The sequence below is a fragment of the Pantherophis guttatus genome, chromosome 4 (assembly GCF_059756535.1).
Source record: "Pantherophis guttatus breed Tessera chromosome 4, ASM5975653v1, whole genome shotgun sequence".
In the NCBI taxonomy this organism is placed as follows: Eukaryota; Metazoa; Chordata; class Lepidosauria; order Squamata; family Colubridae; genus Pantherophis; species Pantherophis guttatus.
Window position 1 is genome coordinate 51,599,455 of NC_142066.1, and position 19,603 is coordinate 51,619,057.

The following is a 19,603-nucleotide window of genomic DNA, read 5'->3' on the forward strand; positions in this document are numbered from 1 at the left end:
TTTAAAAGCATTTTTTCGGCCAAAGAGGTTGTAGAAAAAATGCTTTTAAAAGTTAAAAAAAAAAGCCTCTGATGATTGTGCGGCTCAGTTGGGCAGTGGGCGGAGGGGGGGCAGGGATTTTTGCTACCGGTTCTCCGAACCACCCGCCTCCATCGCTACCGGATCAAGCGATCCGGTCTGAACCGGGAGCATTTCACCCCTGCTTTAGAAGTTCTCAGAAGCCTTCCAAAGCATAATGAGAATGGTGCGCACTATTTGGAAAATGGTGCAAGTGGTCTCAGGAAGGAAGCTTGACATGGCCAGCAGTTGCCTTGCATAGAGCCAGATCAGACACTCCTCAGCAGCAACAGGTAGGGGGTGAAGATGGCTGGGCCAGCAAATCAAACAAAATGCAAGGCAGCAGGGCTGGCAGGGCTAGGAGTAGAGCACAAGTAGCAGGGTGAGTGAAGTTATATTGTAGGACAAAAACAGTGCAAAGTAGCAAAGTTGGCAGAACTAGAGGAGCACAGAAAAGAAGAGCTGGGGGAGATAAGCCGAGTGCAGACTGGCAGGGCAGCAGGGCTGGCTGAGGCTCCATGCCCTGGTACTGAGCTGGCTGGCCATAGTGTGGAGCTTTAAGTAATGTTGGGGATAAAGTAGAGGCATAAGGGAGGGTTGGCCAAGACAGCTGAAGACCTCTACTTTAGCCCCAGTGCTACTGCTAAAAGGGCAGAGATTGGGAGGAGGGGCAATAGATGGGTTTGGGGAACTGAAGTGCAGCTATGATTGTAAGTGACAGGGGGCTGCCAAGAACCCAAATTTTGATCACTTGACCGAAAGAGCACTGCAACAGCCATAACTTTGGAGACTGGGCACAAGCATCATTTTCTCAGCATAACAAACGGCCACTTGAGTCATAACTCCAAAGATTACCTGCATACAGCTTCTAAGAGATTATGCAACAATGAACATCTGAGATAAAATCAGGAAATGAATCAGTACAGACTTATTACCTTTTGCCTCATTATTGTGTATTTATTTTCATGAAGAGAAAAGCGGGAAGAAAGCCACTCAGTGAACAGACTCATATAAGTGGCAGGTTTTGATTATTAATAAGACAAAGATAAAATCATCCGAGACTTTCTCTTCTGTACAGCCAGGACTACCCAGCCAATTTTTGTATTTTCAAATGAGTAATATACTTTAAAGAAAAGTACAGATAACAAAGAGGACACTTAAAGACTTGAGTAAACTGGAAAATCTTGTAACACAAAATCCAGAACATCTGATAAGACTTTTTTTATTTTTTTCAAATTTGTTGTAACTTTGAAGCGTTGTTAAACAAGTGGTTGTAAGTCAAGGACTACTGGTATTTCTATTAATATTCACATGCTACTTGGATTTTATTAATTTTATTAATGGTTGACAGTTTTTAAAATATGGTACATTCAATTATTTAAAATTAATAACTGAAACATTTAAATGTTAATCTTATTCTATTATGCTTATAACTTTATTCATTTGATGTTTATGTCTCCCTTTTTTCCTTTTTTGGGACCGGGACATCACTTCAAGGGCACCGGGACATCACTTCAAGGGCATCATTGGGGTGGTCTGGAGTGGAGATGTACAGCTGGGTGTCGTCAGCGTACAGATGGCACTGCACCCCAAAACCACGGATGATCTCACCCAGCGGCTTCACATAAATGTTAAACAGGAGAGGCGAGAGGACCAACCCTTGCGGCACCCCACAAACCAGGTGCCTTGAGGTCGACCTCTGCCCCCCAGCCAACACGGACTGCGACCGGTCAGAGAAATAGGAGGAGAACCACCATAAAACAGTGCCTCCCACTCCCAACCCCTCCAGCCGGCGCAGCATGATACCATGGTCAATGATATCAAAAGCCGCTGAGAGGTCTAATAGGACCAGAACAGAGGAGCAACCCCTGTCCCGATACCCCTGTGTATATTTTTTTTCTTTTTTCCCTTTCTTAACAATACTTCGTTAAAAAAATAAAGTGGAATTGAGTCATAATAAAGCCTAACTAAAATACTAACAATTTACTATTAACCTATTTCTTGTAGCAAGGATAACTTGCTTCTCTTAGCTACAGCCATAGCCACAGCTATTCTACCAGATACACTCAAGAGGCAACCAGTTTATTTAATATTTTGCAACCCCTTCAGCAGATTGCTGATGGGGTTGCACAATCAACTGATTGCTCTAAATGTTGGCAGTTAATACAGTTCACAAATACGTCAATCTTTAGGTCTGCAATGAAGTTCTATATCAAAGGGAAGACTGTGTGCTTCAGCAGAAGTACTATATCCCAGGATAGCTAGGTGCTTAGTTTGAAGTCCAGGTGAAAGAGATGATGGGAAGACATGAAATTTAAGTTAAAGAAGCAGAAAGCACCCAGAATTTCTGGATTTAATCTACACTGACAAATGAACAGTGGTGTTAAATGGTAAGACAGGGGACTTGGCCTTTGAAATGGTTTAAAACAATCTGTTTTCTATTGCTACCACATAGCGTCAGTTTCCTCCTCCCGAAAACAACTAGTCACAAGAGTATCGCAAACATGGGGATCCTAACAAAAGTGCAGCTTTTTTTTCTTGGCATCCGCCAAATGTTTTGGAGTGGTGCTTCCCAGAATTCTCAGCCAGCCATGTCTTAAGACACTTGGAAAGGGTAATGCAATGTATGTGAGATTCATGGTGAGAATGTTGATCAACACGAGCCAGAAAATGGAGGGGAAGGCACATCCACTGATGAGATTGAGAACATCTATCCTTTTAATTTAATATTTATGTACATGCAGACCATGTATATGTTCCATTTCATATTCTATAGCAGCCTTCCCTTATGTGATGCCCTCCAGCATTGGTGAACTTCACCTTCTGTAATATTCAGATGGTATTGTACCATAATTAGAAATCAATAGTTTGGTAAGGCCCCTCAACGGGATCCAAATTAGAATATATAAGAAGGAAAGAAATTTGGTTTCATTAAAGGGGAATGACAGCTTAATGCCATCAAATCACTCAAGATAAAGTCTGAAGAATATCTAAAAACTAACAAATATGTGTAGCACTGTTGGTTCTTGGAGATCTGGAGATAGAGAGAGCCACTCCTATTAAATGGCCTGGCCTAACTCTCCTCTTTTAAATTTTTAATTTGTGATTTTATAAATTGGGTGTTTTAATCCGTGTTTCGGCCAAAATATTTAATAATTTTAAGAGATTTTTTAATATTTGTATTATTTGTATTCTATCTTGGCTGTTCATTGCCCTGAGTCCTTCAGGAGTAGGGCAGTATAGAAATTTGCTTAATAAATAATAAATAAATAAATAAATATTCACTTTGTGGGAGGTAGGCAAATTACTGTTTTTTATTTAATGCATACAAACATCTGAAAAGTTTACACAAAATTCTTAATGCCTGCCTTATGGACAAAACTTCCTACATACAAATTGTTTAGAATAGCCTTGAATAGACTTATTCTATTAGAATGCAGAAAGGGTAATAAAACTGAAAATCATCTTCATGATGTGTCTCCATCCTTCCTACTTTCCACAAATCAAAATGGAGGTCATTCAGTTTAAACCCTGCTCTTACTCAATGAAGGAATTGTAAAATTTGCAGATGTGCTGTAATGGATCCATTTTCGTTTTAATGTGATACAAACTGCAGAAAAAAATAGAACTTTGAATCAAAAGTTGGACTTCTTTGTTCAGAGAGGCTCCAAAACTCAATCTGTTAGATTACTATACATACAAGGACTGTCAGGTTTATATTGTGATGGACCTTTCAGACAATTAAAGCTGCTGGCTATTACTATAGGATCATTTCAATATGAACATTAAGAGCATTTTCTACCGTCACAGAGAGTCATTTCCGTGAGTAAAGGCAGGGACCCAGAAGTTCATACAACTGCAGCTGGCAAGCCGAATTATACTCAGAGACTTTCAGAAACAATAAAAGTTGTTGCTAGCCAATATCCACAAATAAAGTGGCTTCCAGGTCCACAGTTTATGTGAACATAAATAATTTCCCTGAAGTGCAGGGAAAGGATTGCCGATCAGTATAGGAAGATAAAGATGATTATCTAGCAAAAATTCTCCAAATTGTTGGGAAATAAATTTGGTTATCCAATCCATCAGGATGAAACTAATATCATAATCCAAATATCTTAACCCTGAGATAAAAATGTTCTATAATCCACATCTGGAAAACATATCAAGGGAATGATAACCACCATAATACCACCATTCAGGAAGGATGCCTGTCTGAAACAGCCCATAAATCATTTGATTGAATTTCCTCATAATTCCAGTTGTCCGGAACAAAGCCTCACATAGACACTTAGTGAGCCAAGGGTTCAAGCCGAGTCTTTTTTATGATACTACTTTTCCCTGAGTATCCTGCCTTCATATGGGACCCCTGTCACCATAGGATGAAGTAGAACCACCTAGAGCATTTTCCCCAATCTGACACTCTTCTGATGAGTTGATCGAAAACTCCAGTCATCCCCTTGAGGCACTAAACTTGACAAAGACTTATTGCCTCAACTCAGCCTCAGACACTTAGGAAAATAAGTCATCAAGAGATAGACACATTTTCTACTTATCTGAATCATTCTATATTGCCCTTCATTATACAATGCCCCAGTGTCAAGGAGGTCAGAAAGAGGACTTTGATCAGTGTAAGATACTAGCAGAATAGTATGAAAATGAGTACCTCTAGATCTTTCTATTCTAAAACAAATATTTATTTTTCAAACCAGATGATTGGATGCGCTCATACCAAGCAACTTTAAATATTGCTTTAAAGGGGAAATGTATGTGTTGCTAGCTGTTTCAGATGGGCACATGGGATAATTTTGTGCTCTACAAACAAGAGCAATTTCACAGCAAAAAAAAAAAAAAAAAATTAAAAATACCAAGAGGTAGGACTATCTCTGGAGCAAAGCACAACTGAGAAATCTATAGGACAGAAAGTCCACTAGAAAGATCCAAGAAAAAAAACAGAACAGTTTGCAAACCACAGAACTATACCTTCCAAGGCATATGCATGTCTGCACTTGTACACAGAAATGTTTTTAAGTGCAATGCAATAGCAACATCTCTGTATTTCCGGATTCTGACACACACATTGGAAAGTAGCAATAGGGAACAGCTTCCTGATACATTTAAGTAGAAGAACAATAGCTCTGTGCATAATATGATGCCATGGTTCTGATAATAACCTAAAGAAAAAGAAAACACACCAACGGATCTGCCAATGTGCAAAAATATGGAGTTTGCTATGTGCTAGTGGCTAAGACGCTGAGCTTGTCGATCAGAAAGGTCGGCAGTTCAGCAGTTTGAATCCCTAGTGGCGCATAACTGAGTAAGCTCCCGTTAGTTGCCCCAGCTTCTGCCAACCTAGCAGTTCGAAAGCATGTAAAAATGCAAGTAGAAAAATAGGGACCACCTTGGTGGGAAGGTAACAGTGTTCCGTGTGCCTGTGGCGTTTAGTCATGTCGGCCACGTAACTACAGAATTATCATCAGACAGCGCTGGCTCTTCGGTTTAGAAACAGAGATGAGCACCGCCCCCTAGAGTCAGGTATGACTAGCACTATGTGCGAGGTGAACCTTTACCTTTACCTAGTCCACATGAACTGTCATAAGACCTGCTGTGATACAGTGTACATGGACATAGTAATCAATATTCAAGTTTCATACAACTACAACATTCATTAGGTATGCAGGCTTGGCCATCAAAACTCATCTAACACATTCTTCAGAATTTAATTGTAAAGATACAAATTATATCCTAAATTCCTTAGAAGAAGGAAGGGATCATTTAAGAAAAAAACTCCATTAAATCCAACTAATATGCTTTGATAAAAAAAGTAGTAGAGATATGTTACATTCTACAATCTTAAATAGATAATTCATTAAATTAACATATTAGTTTCCCCTCTGTGAATAATGTGCACGCTATAATTCCCCTCTGTGAATAATATACTCTTTGTGGATAACATATTTTGCATATTCTTCCATTATCCCTTTATATAATCATAAGAACAAGAATTCTTGAACAAACATTAGAGATACTGGGTAGCTGCTTCTCAGCTCCAATAGGACCGATATTCATTCACATGAACAAGAAAGTAAAATAAGTTCATCTTACTTTTTGGGCTGTGAAAGAGGCGACTAACCTGGTGCCCTATAGATGATTTGAATTAAACCTCTCTCTCGTTGTTGATATTTAGTAAGAACTGAAAATCATCATAATGCTTGCCCATGAAAAGAAACATGTAATCCAGATTTATCAAGAGCCAACCATCTTTTTACCTGTGATAACGTGAAAATCACCCGTAGATAAATAGTAGTAATAATGTAAAGGGCCAAAATGGAATATAGGTAGTCCTCAATTTACAATTATTCGTTCAGAGACTGTTTCGAGTTATGGTGGCACTGAGTGGAGTTAAACCTGTCCCTGAATTACAGATGTTGTGGCATCTCTATGGTCATATGATCAAAATTTGGGCACTTGGAAGCCGGACCACACTTATGACCACAGGAGCACTCCAACTTCTCCCCCCCCCATCTATGTCCTTTTGGCCCCTGGCGCACTGTAGCACCTGATGCTCTAGAGTTATTCACCTTCTCCTTGTTCCCACTGCTGATCAATCATGCTCATTCTGGGCCTTTGTGAGGCAGCTATTGGCTGGATGAAGTTTTGTTCTGCAGATTGTGCAGTGCAGTATCCTCCCAACCTGGGGAAGATGGCATCATGTAGCCAGTAGATGTCTCACAAATGGTTGGGGGGAGGCATGTCTCATCAGGAGTGAATGATGGGGACAGAGTGAAGGATGGCAGGGGTCTCAGAGTATAGGGCAATGAGGGTGACTGGGCTATGATGGCTAGGGCTTGCTGGAGTGTCTAATGCTTTGCACTGCACTCGTGCATCCCCAGAGCCATGCTATGTCATGAAATGCCAGGCCAGTAGGGCAAACAGCCTCAGAGCCATGTTGTTCTGGGGCTGTTGCCATCCCACAAGGCAGAGTGCAGGGCAGCCAAAAGGGCAATGATGAGGGAGAGATGGGCAGGTAGAGGGAGTTGAAGAGGAGGCAATCCCTTAATTTGCTCAGTTTCAGGAATGAGCAGGGCTAAGCACTGAATGGCTTGGCTTGGGGTAAGTCCTCAGTTAAGGACTAGTAGAATTTGGTTAACAATGGCAATAGGATCCCTGTTGCTAAATGATAGTCATGTGACATCACACCTTATAACTGCATTGCTTAGCAATGGAATTCTGATCATACACCAAGGACCACCTGTAGTAATTAAGCTGGGAGGCTAGAAGCAAATAAACCAGGAAAATAAGTGACTTGGCCAGTCACTTTCTTTTAGCCCAAAATCTGCCACAAACCAGCTGAAGAGTAACCCCCTTATTATATTATCCATGATTGTAAAGTGGAATGACTGACTAAACTAAGTAAGCGCACATAAAAGCAGACTAACAAATATATTTTCTGGGTTTATAACTTTTGTAGACTAATGTGTAACTTAAGATTTTTAAAATAATAAAATTAAACTCGGCATGTTATTAGAAGTCACATGGTCCTCAACTCACCACCATTCATTTAACTACTGTTTGAAATTACAACAGTGCTGAAAAAGTGGCTTACAACCAGTCCTTGCAATTAGGATCACTGCAACATCCCCATCACGTGGTCATGATTTGGGCATTTGGTATTTGTGACAGTTGCAGCATCTTGAGGTCACGTGATCACCATTTGCGACCTTCCCAGAGGACTTCTGATGAGCAAAATCAATGAGCCAAGTTAGTTTTGTTTAACAATTGCAGCAAAAACATTGTAAAATCAGGCATGGTCATATGATAATTCAACTGCCTCACAACTGTCTCTCTTAGCAACAAAATTTCCAGTTCCACTTGTGATTATAAATCGAGGATTTCTCTAATAAAGGAATCCTCTCTGGTTTTGCTCTCAGTATCTCCTAACTCAGGCATAAAGTTAGAAGTTTGGAGAATTGTGAATAAGCACAATTATCCAGTTGAGACTTGGAAAACCATTGAGATATATATGATTCTGTATTTTATTCCTTGTACGAAGTCAGACAAAAGTGCACTGACTTTATATCCTATCTCCTAGAACAATGTTTGTTAACCACAATAACTTCAAGAGGTTTGGACTTCAACTACAGTATCAGAGTTCTGCAGGCAATTCTGGAAAACACATTGGGGATCTAGGAGTTTTGGAAGGATATACAATGAGAATATTCTGTATAGATCAAACGAAACAATAGGAATAACTTCACCATGCACTGTGTAAATAACAAAGTCATCGCCGTAAGATACAATATTGAAAAGCTTAAATGGCTTTTAAAAATGGGATTAAATAAATTTATGGAAGACACATGCTGAATTCACACAATTTACTGCAACGTTTTTTCTAACCACTGTAGTTGAACAAAGCATACAAAGCTGGTTCCTATATATAACATTAAGCCATAAATAATTGTTTCAAGCCAAAAATTGTTTGGTTCACACATTATGCTAAACCAAAACCAAACATATGCTTTTCACAATGTTTATATTCAGCCAATGGTCCTATATATAGCTAATGCATTATGTGGTTCATTAGGTTTTTGTTCATTTACTATAATATACCTATTCACTATGGTATATAAACCATAGAGTTTGGGGTGAGAGGGGGTGGGTCTGACAATAAGCCAACAAAACAAAACAAAACACATTTTGGATTCAGACTATATGAAACCCAGCCCTAATTACAATATTTCAAGAGGTTGTTTCAAACCTGGCTATGTTTTGAGATGGACAAAGCAGTCTTATGGGCTTGAAAATAGAACCAGGATTCTAGCATTTATTTCCTTTCTCCCACAATAATTGAAAAGGAAATATCCAGATGTAGATGTACCCTTTGTCCTTAATGACTCTTTACGGGAATAAGAAAGCCTGTCTCCACCAAGATTTCCTTATGGGCTTCCTGTCCTCTTCAAGGAAATGTGACAAATCATTGTTGGTGGAGATCATCTTTGATCTGACTGCACAAAGGCATTTTTATAAGTTTATGATTTCTGCCATGTCCATGATACCAGTAGTTTGAATTACCATATAGGCAGTATTTAATTCAACTGATCCTGCAAGGCCACACGAGGAGCAGACTTCTTTTACAATCCTAGCAGAAATTATGAAAAAGAACTTGTTTTAAAGGCACTTGCTTCCCAAATATGATTTGAAATCTTGCATATTCACGATTGTCAGAGACATTGGTTGTTAGATAGAAAGTTAATAATTGCACCAGGTTAATTATTCTGAAGGGTCTCATGTAATATACATTATAAAATTAAGTTTAAAAATTGTGAAACTCCCTTGATATTTTAAAAGTAAAGATACATAATTGATAAAACTGGATTTTAAAAAAGAGAAGAAATGTGTGTAATCTAGAAATATGCTACTTATTCACTGTCTGCATATCACTTACATCTTAAACTGTTCTGGTGCTTTCAAATTGCCAGAAAAATAAAACCTGGAATGCTTTAAAAATTTAAAAATAAAAATAAAAATTGAACTACTTCTATAAATTAAGAACATCAAGATCTCTGGTCCAACTCTCTCCTTAGCCACAAACCCTGTATACAAGCAGAAATATTCTGTTTCCCACCCTTACTTGCAATATGTAAGAATATTAAGACATTGAACTTGAAGCAGTTTGTGATCATGCTACATACTGTAAACTGTAAGGATTCCCATCACTATTATTAATATTCTATAATAAGAAAGCCATGTAAAAAACTCCATCTTCATACCATTCAAGAGTTCTTTTCAGCTAAGGACCTCAACTATCCAAACTGAACAAAGTTGTAAAGCTGGGAGAATTAAACACAGATCCAAACACAGATGCATACATATCCCAGACCTGCTCTTTCCCTTCCTGCCTGATGTCTGAAGTCAAACCAGCTGTTAATTTCTCTAAATGGATGACTGCTTCCCTCTTTACAGATTTACCTTTTATGACTGACAGCAAAGCACCCGATCACAAGTTAAGAGTTCTTTTTTCTAATACAAGCTGAGACTGGTAACCATCCTTGCTTCCACACAGCTGCTGACCATCTTAAGTGGGATTTAGCTGCCAACCTATTTTTTCCCTAAGTGTTAAACCCATTTCACAGCTGCCATGCAAGCCACCTGTGGAACTTGGTCAGGCATAATACCACATCTTAGTGCTAGACATGCAAAAAAAAAATCAGTATCCAAACTGCTGCCTAGTCCAAAACCCCACAGGACTAGATATCCCAATTCTGAAACCTGGGCATGAAAAAATATGTGAGAGCCACGGCTCCAATTTCACACCCACAAGCCTGCTCAGACACTGCAAAAACACAGACCAAGTTGGAAACATCCTCTTGAAAGCTAAGCCATGGTCTTGTTTTTCCACCCACGGGTCGACCAACCACTGGTAGTTTGGCAAGACAGACATCACTGGCTCTGTCTTTTATTTTGACTCCAAGGTTTCCTACAAAGGCCAAAAACTTTGTATCAGAGAAGTGGCACAACCAGAGGTATTTCTACAGCATTTCGAATTTTAAATGTGAAGGAGAAGGAATCACATAAACAGAACCTTTGCACAGAAGTATAATGGGGAGGGGGAGGATCCGGAATTCTCTTGCCAATAATATGAAGTACAAAACTTCATTTAGAAGCAGCAGAATTGCCAGCCACACCCACACGTGGCACTGGAAAACAAATCAGCAATTTCTTTCAAGATCTGAAAGGAAAGAAACTTTGGGAATTGGTCAAAGAAAAGAAAAAGGGAGTCTCCCTCTCCTCCGAGTGCTTTCTTTCACTCTGTGGAGATATTGTCAAAAGATTTGCGGTGTAGTCCTGTCTATGCCTACTCCGGATTCACTCCCACTGAGTTCAAATTTATCCTCAAATGTGGCTGCCACTATAAAGTTGCCACTTAATGAGCAGAGAGATCAGGACAAACCAGCAACTCAAATGTTGGGATGTCTCCCTGCTGAGAGAATCCCATCATACTCACACACCAAAAATTTTCTCCAAGAACAGTGAAGAGGCCAACAGGCCAAAGGAAGGACAGAGGTGCCTGATGACAAGAATATCAGATTCTACAGGACAAAATCCCCATCTACAGTTGGCCCGATTAACCCTTGCAGCAGACGGGGGGGGGGAGGGAGGGCAGCCCCATGACAGCTGAATAGGACGACTGAAAGCAACAGTTAAGATTTATTAGGAAACTGCCCAAAAAGTAGGGAGTGGAAAACTGGAACAAATAAAATAATGCAACCTTCACCGTGCCACAAACTGGAACGTGTAATATTACCTCTGAACAGCTATATTCACCAAAATAGGTCTGAAGAGTAATTACAACTTCAGGAAACTATCAGCAATTGCAAAATCCCCCAGAAAGATCTTTCAGAAATCTACAATCTCTCAGTGTAGATGTAAAAGACTATTAACGAAATTGGGGGGATAGGGACACTGAGGGGGAAAGAAAAGCAACCCCATTCAACTTCAAACAGGTACTCTATGGGGCACAAACAGAGAGCGGGGAAGGAGGAAAAGGGATGGGGGGCTGCTATGTAATCCTAGACTTCGATCGGAAGGAACAAAACAAGACAAAAACGACAGAGACTTTCCCCCTCCAGCCGTTAAATTAGGGAACGAAGAAAAATAAAGATACGTCTCCCTTTCTCCCGTTGCCTTCCAAACACATATCCAGAACAAAGTCTGCAAAAGGAAGAGCCGCAGGTAACCAAAACTCTTACCTGGAAAGCAGGTCCCTCTCCCTCTCGAGTTACTAGGGCATGCACAAAACTCTCGCCAACACCCCCTCTTCCCCAAAAACCAGCCTCGTCTTCACGAAGACAAGAAGCACACGCTCTGGGGGTCCCAGCTCTGCAAAGTCACACCGAACGGCTGCCTGACCCGAGTGGGACGGAGGGGAGGAGAGGAGGAGGGAACGCAACGTTGCGCTGGCCAGCGCGCGCGCCCCAGTGCTCAGCAGCCATTAAAGCCAGTCATGTGCTTCGGTGAAACTTTACACTGGAACCGAGTTCGGGAGGGGCGGGGGGGGGAAGCGAGACAGAGAGAATGAGCGAGGAGACGGAGGTGGGCCAAGCCACGCCCATTTCCCTTTTCCCAGCCAATAGATGCTGCTGCGAGGGTCGTGGAGGAGGGGAGGGGGGGTGGTCGGAACGAGGAAAAGAACGGGGAACGCTTTACCCTCGGTCGTTACAGAAGTAACCCTTTGAAGCCTCTGCCTTTAGTGGAACTGGGCAAGGGAAACTTTCGGTCCTCCTTGTCGGGGACAGCACTCACGCATTTCAATGACCCCGGCTTGTAAAGCCTCAACGGGCACTTAGTTGAGAGTCAGCCCCGCTTAGAATGCAACCCTGCATAGAGCATCCTGCAATTTCCATTGAAAGCAAATTGAGATTTTTCCTCACCCCGACGTACGTATTGCTATTATTCGAGAAATTCTGCTTCGTCTGGTATTCCGTTCAGGTCGTCCCGGGCTAAGATAACCCTCGGGAGCATCACTTTTACTCTCTGTCTGTGTGCGCATGGTAAAAGGTGATGGTGCCGCTCCTGAGAAAATAGCAAGGCGTTTCTGCACAGGAGGATGCCAGGGCCAAAAGTTGATGCTTGCAATAAGAAACGGAGTTGCAACTCTGAAATTCCCTTATCCGGTTCTCCATCACAGACTCCTTGTGTGGTTCTCAACAAGCCTTTGTCTCCTGCAACATGGGAAGAATCACACCACAGGCCTAGTTTACTGTCAGCTTAAAGACTGTGCTGGGTTATGGGGAGCATCATGAAAAGTGGGCTCCAATCCATAGATGTTTAGAAATAAATCCTATTGTATTCAAATCAGTTCACTGTTTTTGAAAGCCTTCATCTAGCACAATTTTGTTTTTCAGGCAAAGGTGACTTGGCTTTTTCTGGTGTGCTGGGAGCCACGCTATACCCCACACTCACAAAAAAAACCTAGGAAAAATGTATTTGATTTAATGTATAGGTAATTAAAATCATGCACTGTTAATATCACTCTCCCGTCCTATTTTAAAATCTTTTCTTTGTTACGTGTACTTGATTTCTACCCTGCTTTTCATATGATGGAGGGAGCGGGTACATAGTGCTTTATCTATCTATATTGCCCCACCAGAAAAGTGTTGCAAGATAACTTGCAGACTTTAAAATTACAGTTTCTTGGTAAGCTTGGTGGTCTTTAGAAGCTGCACCAGGGCTTTGGGGAAGTTGCCCCCTTTAGTAAATACCATTGCAGCTTAGAAGTATTAAGACAGATGGAAAGAAACAGTGATGGGTGATGATCATATTTGCAAAGGAGGAGAAAAGAGGAAGAGTAGCTCCTTTGGGAGCTTGTCTTAACTCCCCCACACACACACACACACACCATCTGATGCAGGGCTGTCCCAAAACACAGAATTGGAATTCAAGATTCAGTTCTTGATTTCATTCTGAATTCAGTATGGTTTCCCCAATCATTCATTGTTAAATGGAAACCTTTATCCTTTTTTCCCAGCATAGTTTTATGATTGGTAATTCAATAAATAATTTTAAAATGTTTTGTTACTCCAATGATTCTCAAGCAGTTTGACCTCAGAACTCCTTTATGTTCTTATAAATAATTGAGAAGCCCAAAGAGCTTATGTTTATGTGAGTTATGTCCATCAATGTTTACTGTATTAGAAATAAAACTGAGCAAATTTAAAATGCACTGTATATGTATTTGATCTTACAGACTCTTTGAAAGGATCTTGGGCCCAGGCCACCCTTTGAGAACTACTGTGTTATACGATACATGGAAAAACAGTCATAGAGTTGCCATGCCAAAGATTATGGCAGCCTTTGCCAATCTGTTGTCTCTAGATGTGTTCCAAAATTCTGATAATTGAAGGCTCTATTATCTAGAGAGCACCAATAGGAAAAATGGACTGATTAGGCTTGGAATATGATTTTTATGTAATTATTTATGTTTCATGAGGAAGTATCATTCTATACAATCTCTATTTAGAAATAAATCCCAATAAATTTGATGGAATTTATTTGAGGCTAAATGTGTAAAACACTGGGGGTATGCTAAATTCCTTTCTACATCTTAATTTAGATTAGACATGAAGAGGAATACATTTGTATAAATTAATAGATACATCAGAATGCTGCCTTAATTTGGGACAGACTTTTGAAAATTATTCACTATCTAGAGGTTCCCAAAAAATACAATCCAGTAATTTACCATCAGAACATTGAAGCAGAAATAGCTAGAAGACATACGGTTATCAATAAAATTTCCATTTTTATTGATTTCTGATTTTAACTAATCTCAAAAAGCTAAACAGGATTGGAATAGGTGATTGTTTAATGGGACAACATCCAGAGTATAAATTAAAGTTTTTTTTTTTTTTAAATTCAGTGTATTGAGAAGCAACCCAAAGCTCACAATTAGGTACATCGCAGTATTTATTAGGTCTGGCTATACTCAAGATGCCAAACCATGCAGCTTCTTTTTCTAAAGAAAAGTTAAGTAATAAAGCTTAATAAAGTCAGGTAATTTTTCTGACACAAGTATGGAAGTGGCTTGTGCTGCCCTCACACAGAATGTTTGATTTTACTTCCCATTCGTTGGTGGTGTCCATTCTAAACCTAACCATGCTGGATTCTGCTTCTCTGCCAAGCACAAACAAAATTGGCTAGGTCCAGCCTGATGAGACTTTAGAAAACAGATCCCACTTCAAACCATGACATTTAATAATAAGTAAAAATAAATTCCAGCTCTGGTGCAAGTCTGAAATTCACTTATTATTTTGCCTGCTGCAATTCTTAAATTCCCCAAAATTTTATTCATGGTATCTGCCATGAAAAGGATGGTAAATCTTAATTTCCTCTAATCCACTTATACTAGGGCCAAGAATTTTTCAAATCTTTTTCTGCATCATTCACTCATGCCCAACAAAGAAATGAAATGGAATTGCTTTCTAACAGAAATAATACCTGCTATATCTCTGTGTGAGTCACTGTTTCAGACTCATTGTTTCCAATCTGAAAACTTGCTTCCCAAATTAGTAACTCACGAAGAAATGGATTGCAGCAATGAACCCTGGAGCAATAAGTCTTGGTTTAAAAGAATTAAGTATTTCTATCTTCCAGCAGTTTTGCGGAGGTTATATGAGATACATCATCTGAAATTCAACAATTAATAAGATTCTACAGGTCAGTCTTTCCTAACCTACCAAAATTCAGATCTGAATAGGTCTTCACAATCTGAACTGAAAGCAGTGGTGAAATCCGGCCAGATCTATCCGGCTTGCGCAAACCGATAGGGCTGGCCGTGAGAGGCTCCGCCCACCCACTAGGATGTCATTACGTCCCGTTTTTGACCCTCTGCGCATGTGCAGAAGACTCTGCATGTGCAGAAGAGCTGCACGTTCACATTTCCAAACCGGTAGCGAAGGTAAATGCATTTCACCACTGACTGACTGTGTTATTTCTTCCCCAGCCCCATAGACACACACATTTTGCATTGTACTGTATATAAATAGGGAAAATAATTGCAATCAAAATACTTGCAATTGGATTGATTTAAGAGGTAGACCTGGTTCTCCTTACCTGAAATAGAAGAGAACTATATGATGTGTAATATCTTGTCCCAACCAACTCTCCATCTGGCCTCTCAAAAACACACATATACACACATGTACACAGAGGCAATGGCTGCATTTCACCTTGGCAAACTTGTTCTTCATTTGTATTAATTGCCAGAAAGAGACAAGGAACAGATCTGAGACTGAGGAGATGTAAAGCATAAACTTCCCCTCTCCACTTAGTCCAATCTTGATATATCTCTTGATGCCCGACAAAAGTTTCTAGGCATCAAGACATGCAATTTAATGAGGATCATCAAAGTTTTTACAAGATTTCAGGGACTGTGTTGTGTGGAGGGAATTTTCATCAGGGGTTCCATCAGGGCAATGAAATGGCAATGAACTGTGTATGAGTTAAGGGGACTGAGTACTAAGATCTTTATTTTCCTTACTTTTTATCTAATGCTGGATAGAAATTTAGCTCTAGAGTAATAAGTTTCAAACAATATAGTGAGAATCAATGTGGAATCAAATATTTTAGCCAGAAGAGCACAAAACTTACACAAAATTGGTGTTGAGCGAATCAAGAGAAAGCAATAATCCATGTTTTACTGTACACCATGCAGAATCATTTATTCATGAGATGGGTAGCTGCATAAATTTGGTGAGTAAATCAGTAAATAATAAATTCCCTCTTTGGCTATATGTTTAACAGCTACAAAAGAAGATTCTTCCAACCTGATTGCTTAATTTTAGCATTTGACATTTAATGACAGGGTCAGACCTGGTTAATGATTTGGAGAAGAAACCACCAGGAATTCCCAGAATTATAAACCAGATTTTAAATTTTTACAAAAGTATTCTGGAAGAAGGCAATTACAAACAATTTCTGCCCTGTTGTCAAAAGATCATGCATGGAGCATGAAAGATCTTTTACCTAATGGAAATAACCCACATTTCCTTTTTAACATTTGTCCTTGCTTTGTTTTTGTCACAGAGCAATTTCAGGACATACCATGTCTTCCTCTTCTTTGGGATCCAACTCCGAACCAGGGCCTTATTTTGTCTCCTATTTCTGTTCCATGGAGAAATGAGCGGGATCAATACAATTATCATCCATGGTGTTTGTAGTAAACAGTATTTGCTTCTCTTGTTTAGCTAACTCAGAATCCAATTGTCTCCTGCATATTAGCCACTCAGCCTGAGGGACCAAGAAAACAATTGGCATTTGTGGAAGGCCACTGAGTTTATCACATGGATGGCACAACAGTCAGCCTTGGGTTCAGAGTCGCTGTGGGGAAGCAACTCATCTCCAATCCAAGGAGGCTTCAGACAATTGTCATTAATAAAGGTTTTGCTATAACCAATGTTGGGAGTACTGGGCACTAACATGCTTGAACAATACACAATTTTAAATCAGGACTTTGAGTTTTTATTCCTAACTTGCCTAGAATGTAGCCTGCAATTTCTTCAAAATCTATCCCTCTTTTTAAAACCTATGTTTTAACTTCCTTTTGAGAGCACTTTCCTGGTACCATTTAACAAGAATTATTTAAACAATCAGATAATCGAAAACATTTTGCAGGTCAGTTTTTTTAAATCAGAATTCCTAAACTGACATATCCCAACTGATTTCAGAGAAGTATCTGTTTTAATATGTTGCTGAAAGAAAAACACACTAGGATGAGAGTTATGCAAATGTATTACGACAAAACAGTGAATCCTACAGTTGGTATTCCACAATAAAAAAATACTAACTGCTTCAACGACCATCTCTTATAATGCTCTTTACACTGCGATTTCTTCTCCACAGCAAGAAATTAATAATATTAATTTATCTAATAAAAAAACATGAATAGACAATTTCCATCTGGCTTCTTTAAAACCTCCTCAAATCATCATTTCAACTCTCCCAAAAAACCTTCTAAGGCTGATAGGCTACATAGACAATTCCTCAAAAACCCATTCCTCATGTAGTGTATTGTCTGCCAAATGATAATGAATTAAACCCAAGACATGTTTCTCATGTCCACTGCTGAATTGCCTGACTTTAATTTGAACCCTTTCAAATGGTTTAATTATTTTCCTGGATGTTGACCAAAATCTCAGCCCACCAGACTGACCAATTTTTCAGAGAGAGAGAGAGAGAGAGAGAGAGAGAGAGAGGGAGGGAGGGAGGGAGGGAGGGAGGGAGGGAGAATATTCTTCCCCCTGCAAATTAAAAAATCCTGCTTGCCCTTCACCCTATCCCATCCCGGCAAGCTGGCTGTCAATCTTGATGGAGCCCAGCCTTCAAGACTGGTCCCAGCCAAGCTGGGAGAGAGCAGCAGATTTATCTTTCCTACAAAGCAGAAAGCCTTTGGGACTCTTTGAAGCTAGCAAAGGGGCCTAGGCAGAGGGCAGCTGGCTGAAGAGCAGCTCTCCGGAATGAAAACTCCCCCACCAACAGCTTATTCCGCCCCATCCAGATTGCAAAGAATCTTGCTTTTAAAAAGCCCATGTATACATATTCAACTAATTGTCCCAAAACTTTGAACTGAAAACAATAAAAATTGAGTAATATTAATTTTAAAAGTTGGATTCTTTCCCCCACAAACTGGCTGGCATAGAAGAACAGTTTGTCTTCTTCATGCCCCCTAAGAGAGAAAAGAACCATCTGGAATTTAAGAAGAAGGCACCCTGGTTTCCTGGCTCATGGCCAGCTTCCTCACTGAAAGCAGAAATATAAGTCATGCCACCCTTACCCTTAATCATACACTCTAATTTCAAGAAGACCAAAGTGCTGCTTTTATTCCTGAGAATTCATAAATTCCATTAATAGGAATTACCGTAGTTATCTCTTGATAGACTTATTTGATTTTTCACTCCCCATGGTCAAGAGGTGCATAAAAATACATCCAGTTATTTATTTATGGCACTTTTGCAAATAAAAGTCACAACAATTAGTATTCATCCGCTAGCATCTAAAAGAAAAATCAAATACCTTCCAATTAAGTAAAACTTCCATGCCTGTTCGCCCAAAATCTTTCTCAGTCAACATGGTTATGAGGTCTGGGAATCTTAGTCAGGATACATCTGGAAACCATATTGGGTATATCTTCCTACCATTCCTATGTACAACTTATAAAACAGTGAATGGGTAGCACTAAAACTTACCAGGATGGAAACATGACTATATATAACTTTTACTTGGTTATTGGTTTGGCCATTTGGGGAGGGGAGCATTATCTGTGCTACTGCTGACAAGCCCAATATTAGCTATTCCTAATTAAGCACACAGTATTCTGCAATCTATTTTCTAAATACTGATTTATTTGGATATAAAAAGAAGAGCTGCTATATTGTTCTAGAATTCAGATTCCTGTGGACTTCAGCCACATCCAAAGTTTGGGTTTGTCTTAGCATAAGATTTTGAAATACCCAATTTTGTCTAATATGACTAAAATTAAGAAGGAATATTTTAAATTAGCCAGAAATTCCTGTAAATCCTTATCATTTTTACTTATTCATATTAATGTAGTTTTAATGTGTCTTAATCCTTAACCTGATTCTAGTAGTAGTTTTTAAAATGCCAAATTGATACAAAATAGTTTTATAGATTGTCTTACTGTTTTGATAGAATAATAGAATAATATGTTGCCTTTTTCTCTTCTTCAATTACCATATGTTAAGTATTTTTTAAAATAATGTAAATAAATAAAAAACAAAAAAACTATAGAATTCAAATTCCTGTGTAAAGTTGCTAAACTTTTTTGAAAACTCAGAGCCCTTTTTTGCCTGGCTGAAAAAGTATGTTGAATGAAATCCTAAGCCTTCCACATTTATTCCACCGGTTCCTAGGAAATTAAGGAGGAAAAGTGAACTCAGATTGGGGAAGTGAAGAAAGCAATTCTAAATAAATATAGCAGGTAAGCAGAAATAGATACGTTCTGTTCTTTCTGCAATAAAGCCTTCTTCTTTAA

General features: G+C 39.3%; 1 protein-coding gene across 2 annotated transcripts in view; it reads right to left on the reverse strand.

Moving 5' to 3' along the window:
* The window catches only part of RARA (retinoic acid receptor alpha), a 204,794-nt gene that overhangs the window by 169,934 nt on the left and 15,257 nt on the right, over positions 1-19,603 (reverse strand). Inside the window, exon 1 of one of the 2 annotated variants that reach the window (XM_060691649.2) lies at positions 11,805-12,113. The exons of the other annotated variant lie outside the window; for it this stretch is intronic. The gene's annotated coding sequence lies outside the window, so the exon portion shown is untranslated. Of the gene's footprint in view, positions 1-11,804; positions 12,114-19,603 lie in introns of those variants that run through there. 2 annotated transcript variants of the gene reach the window in all.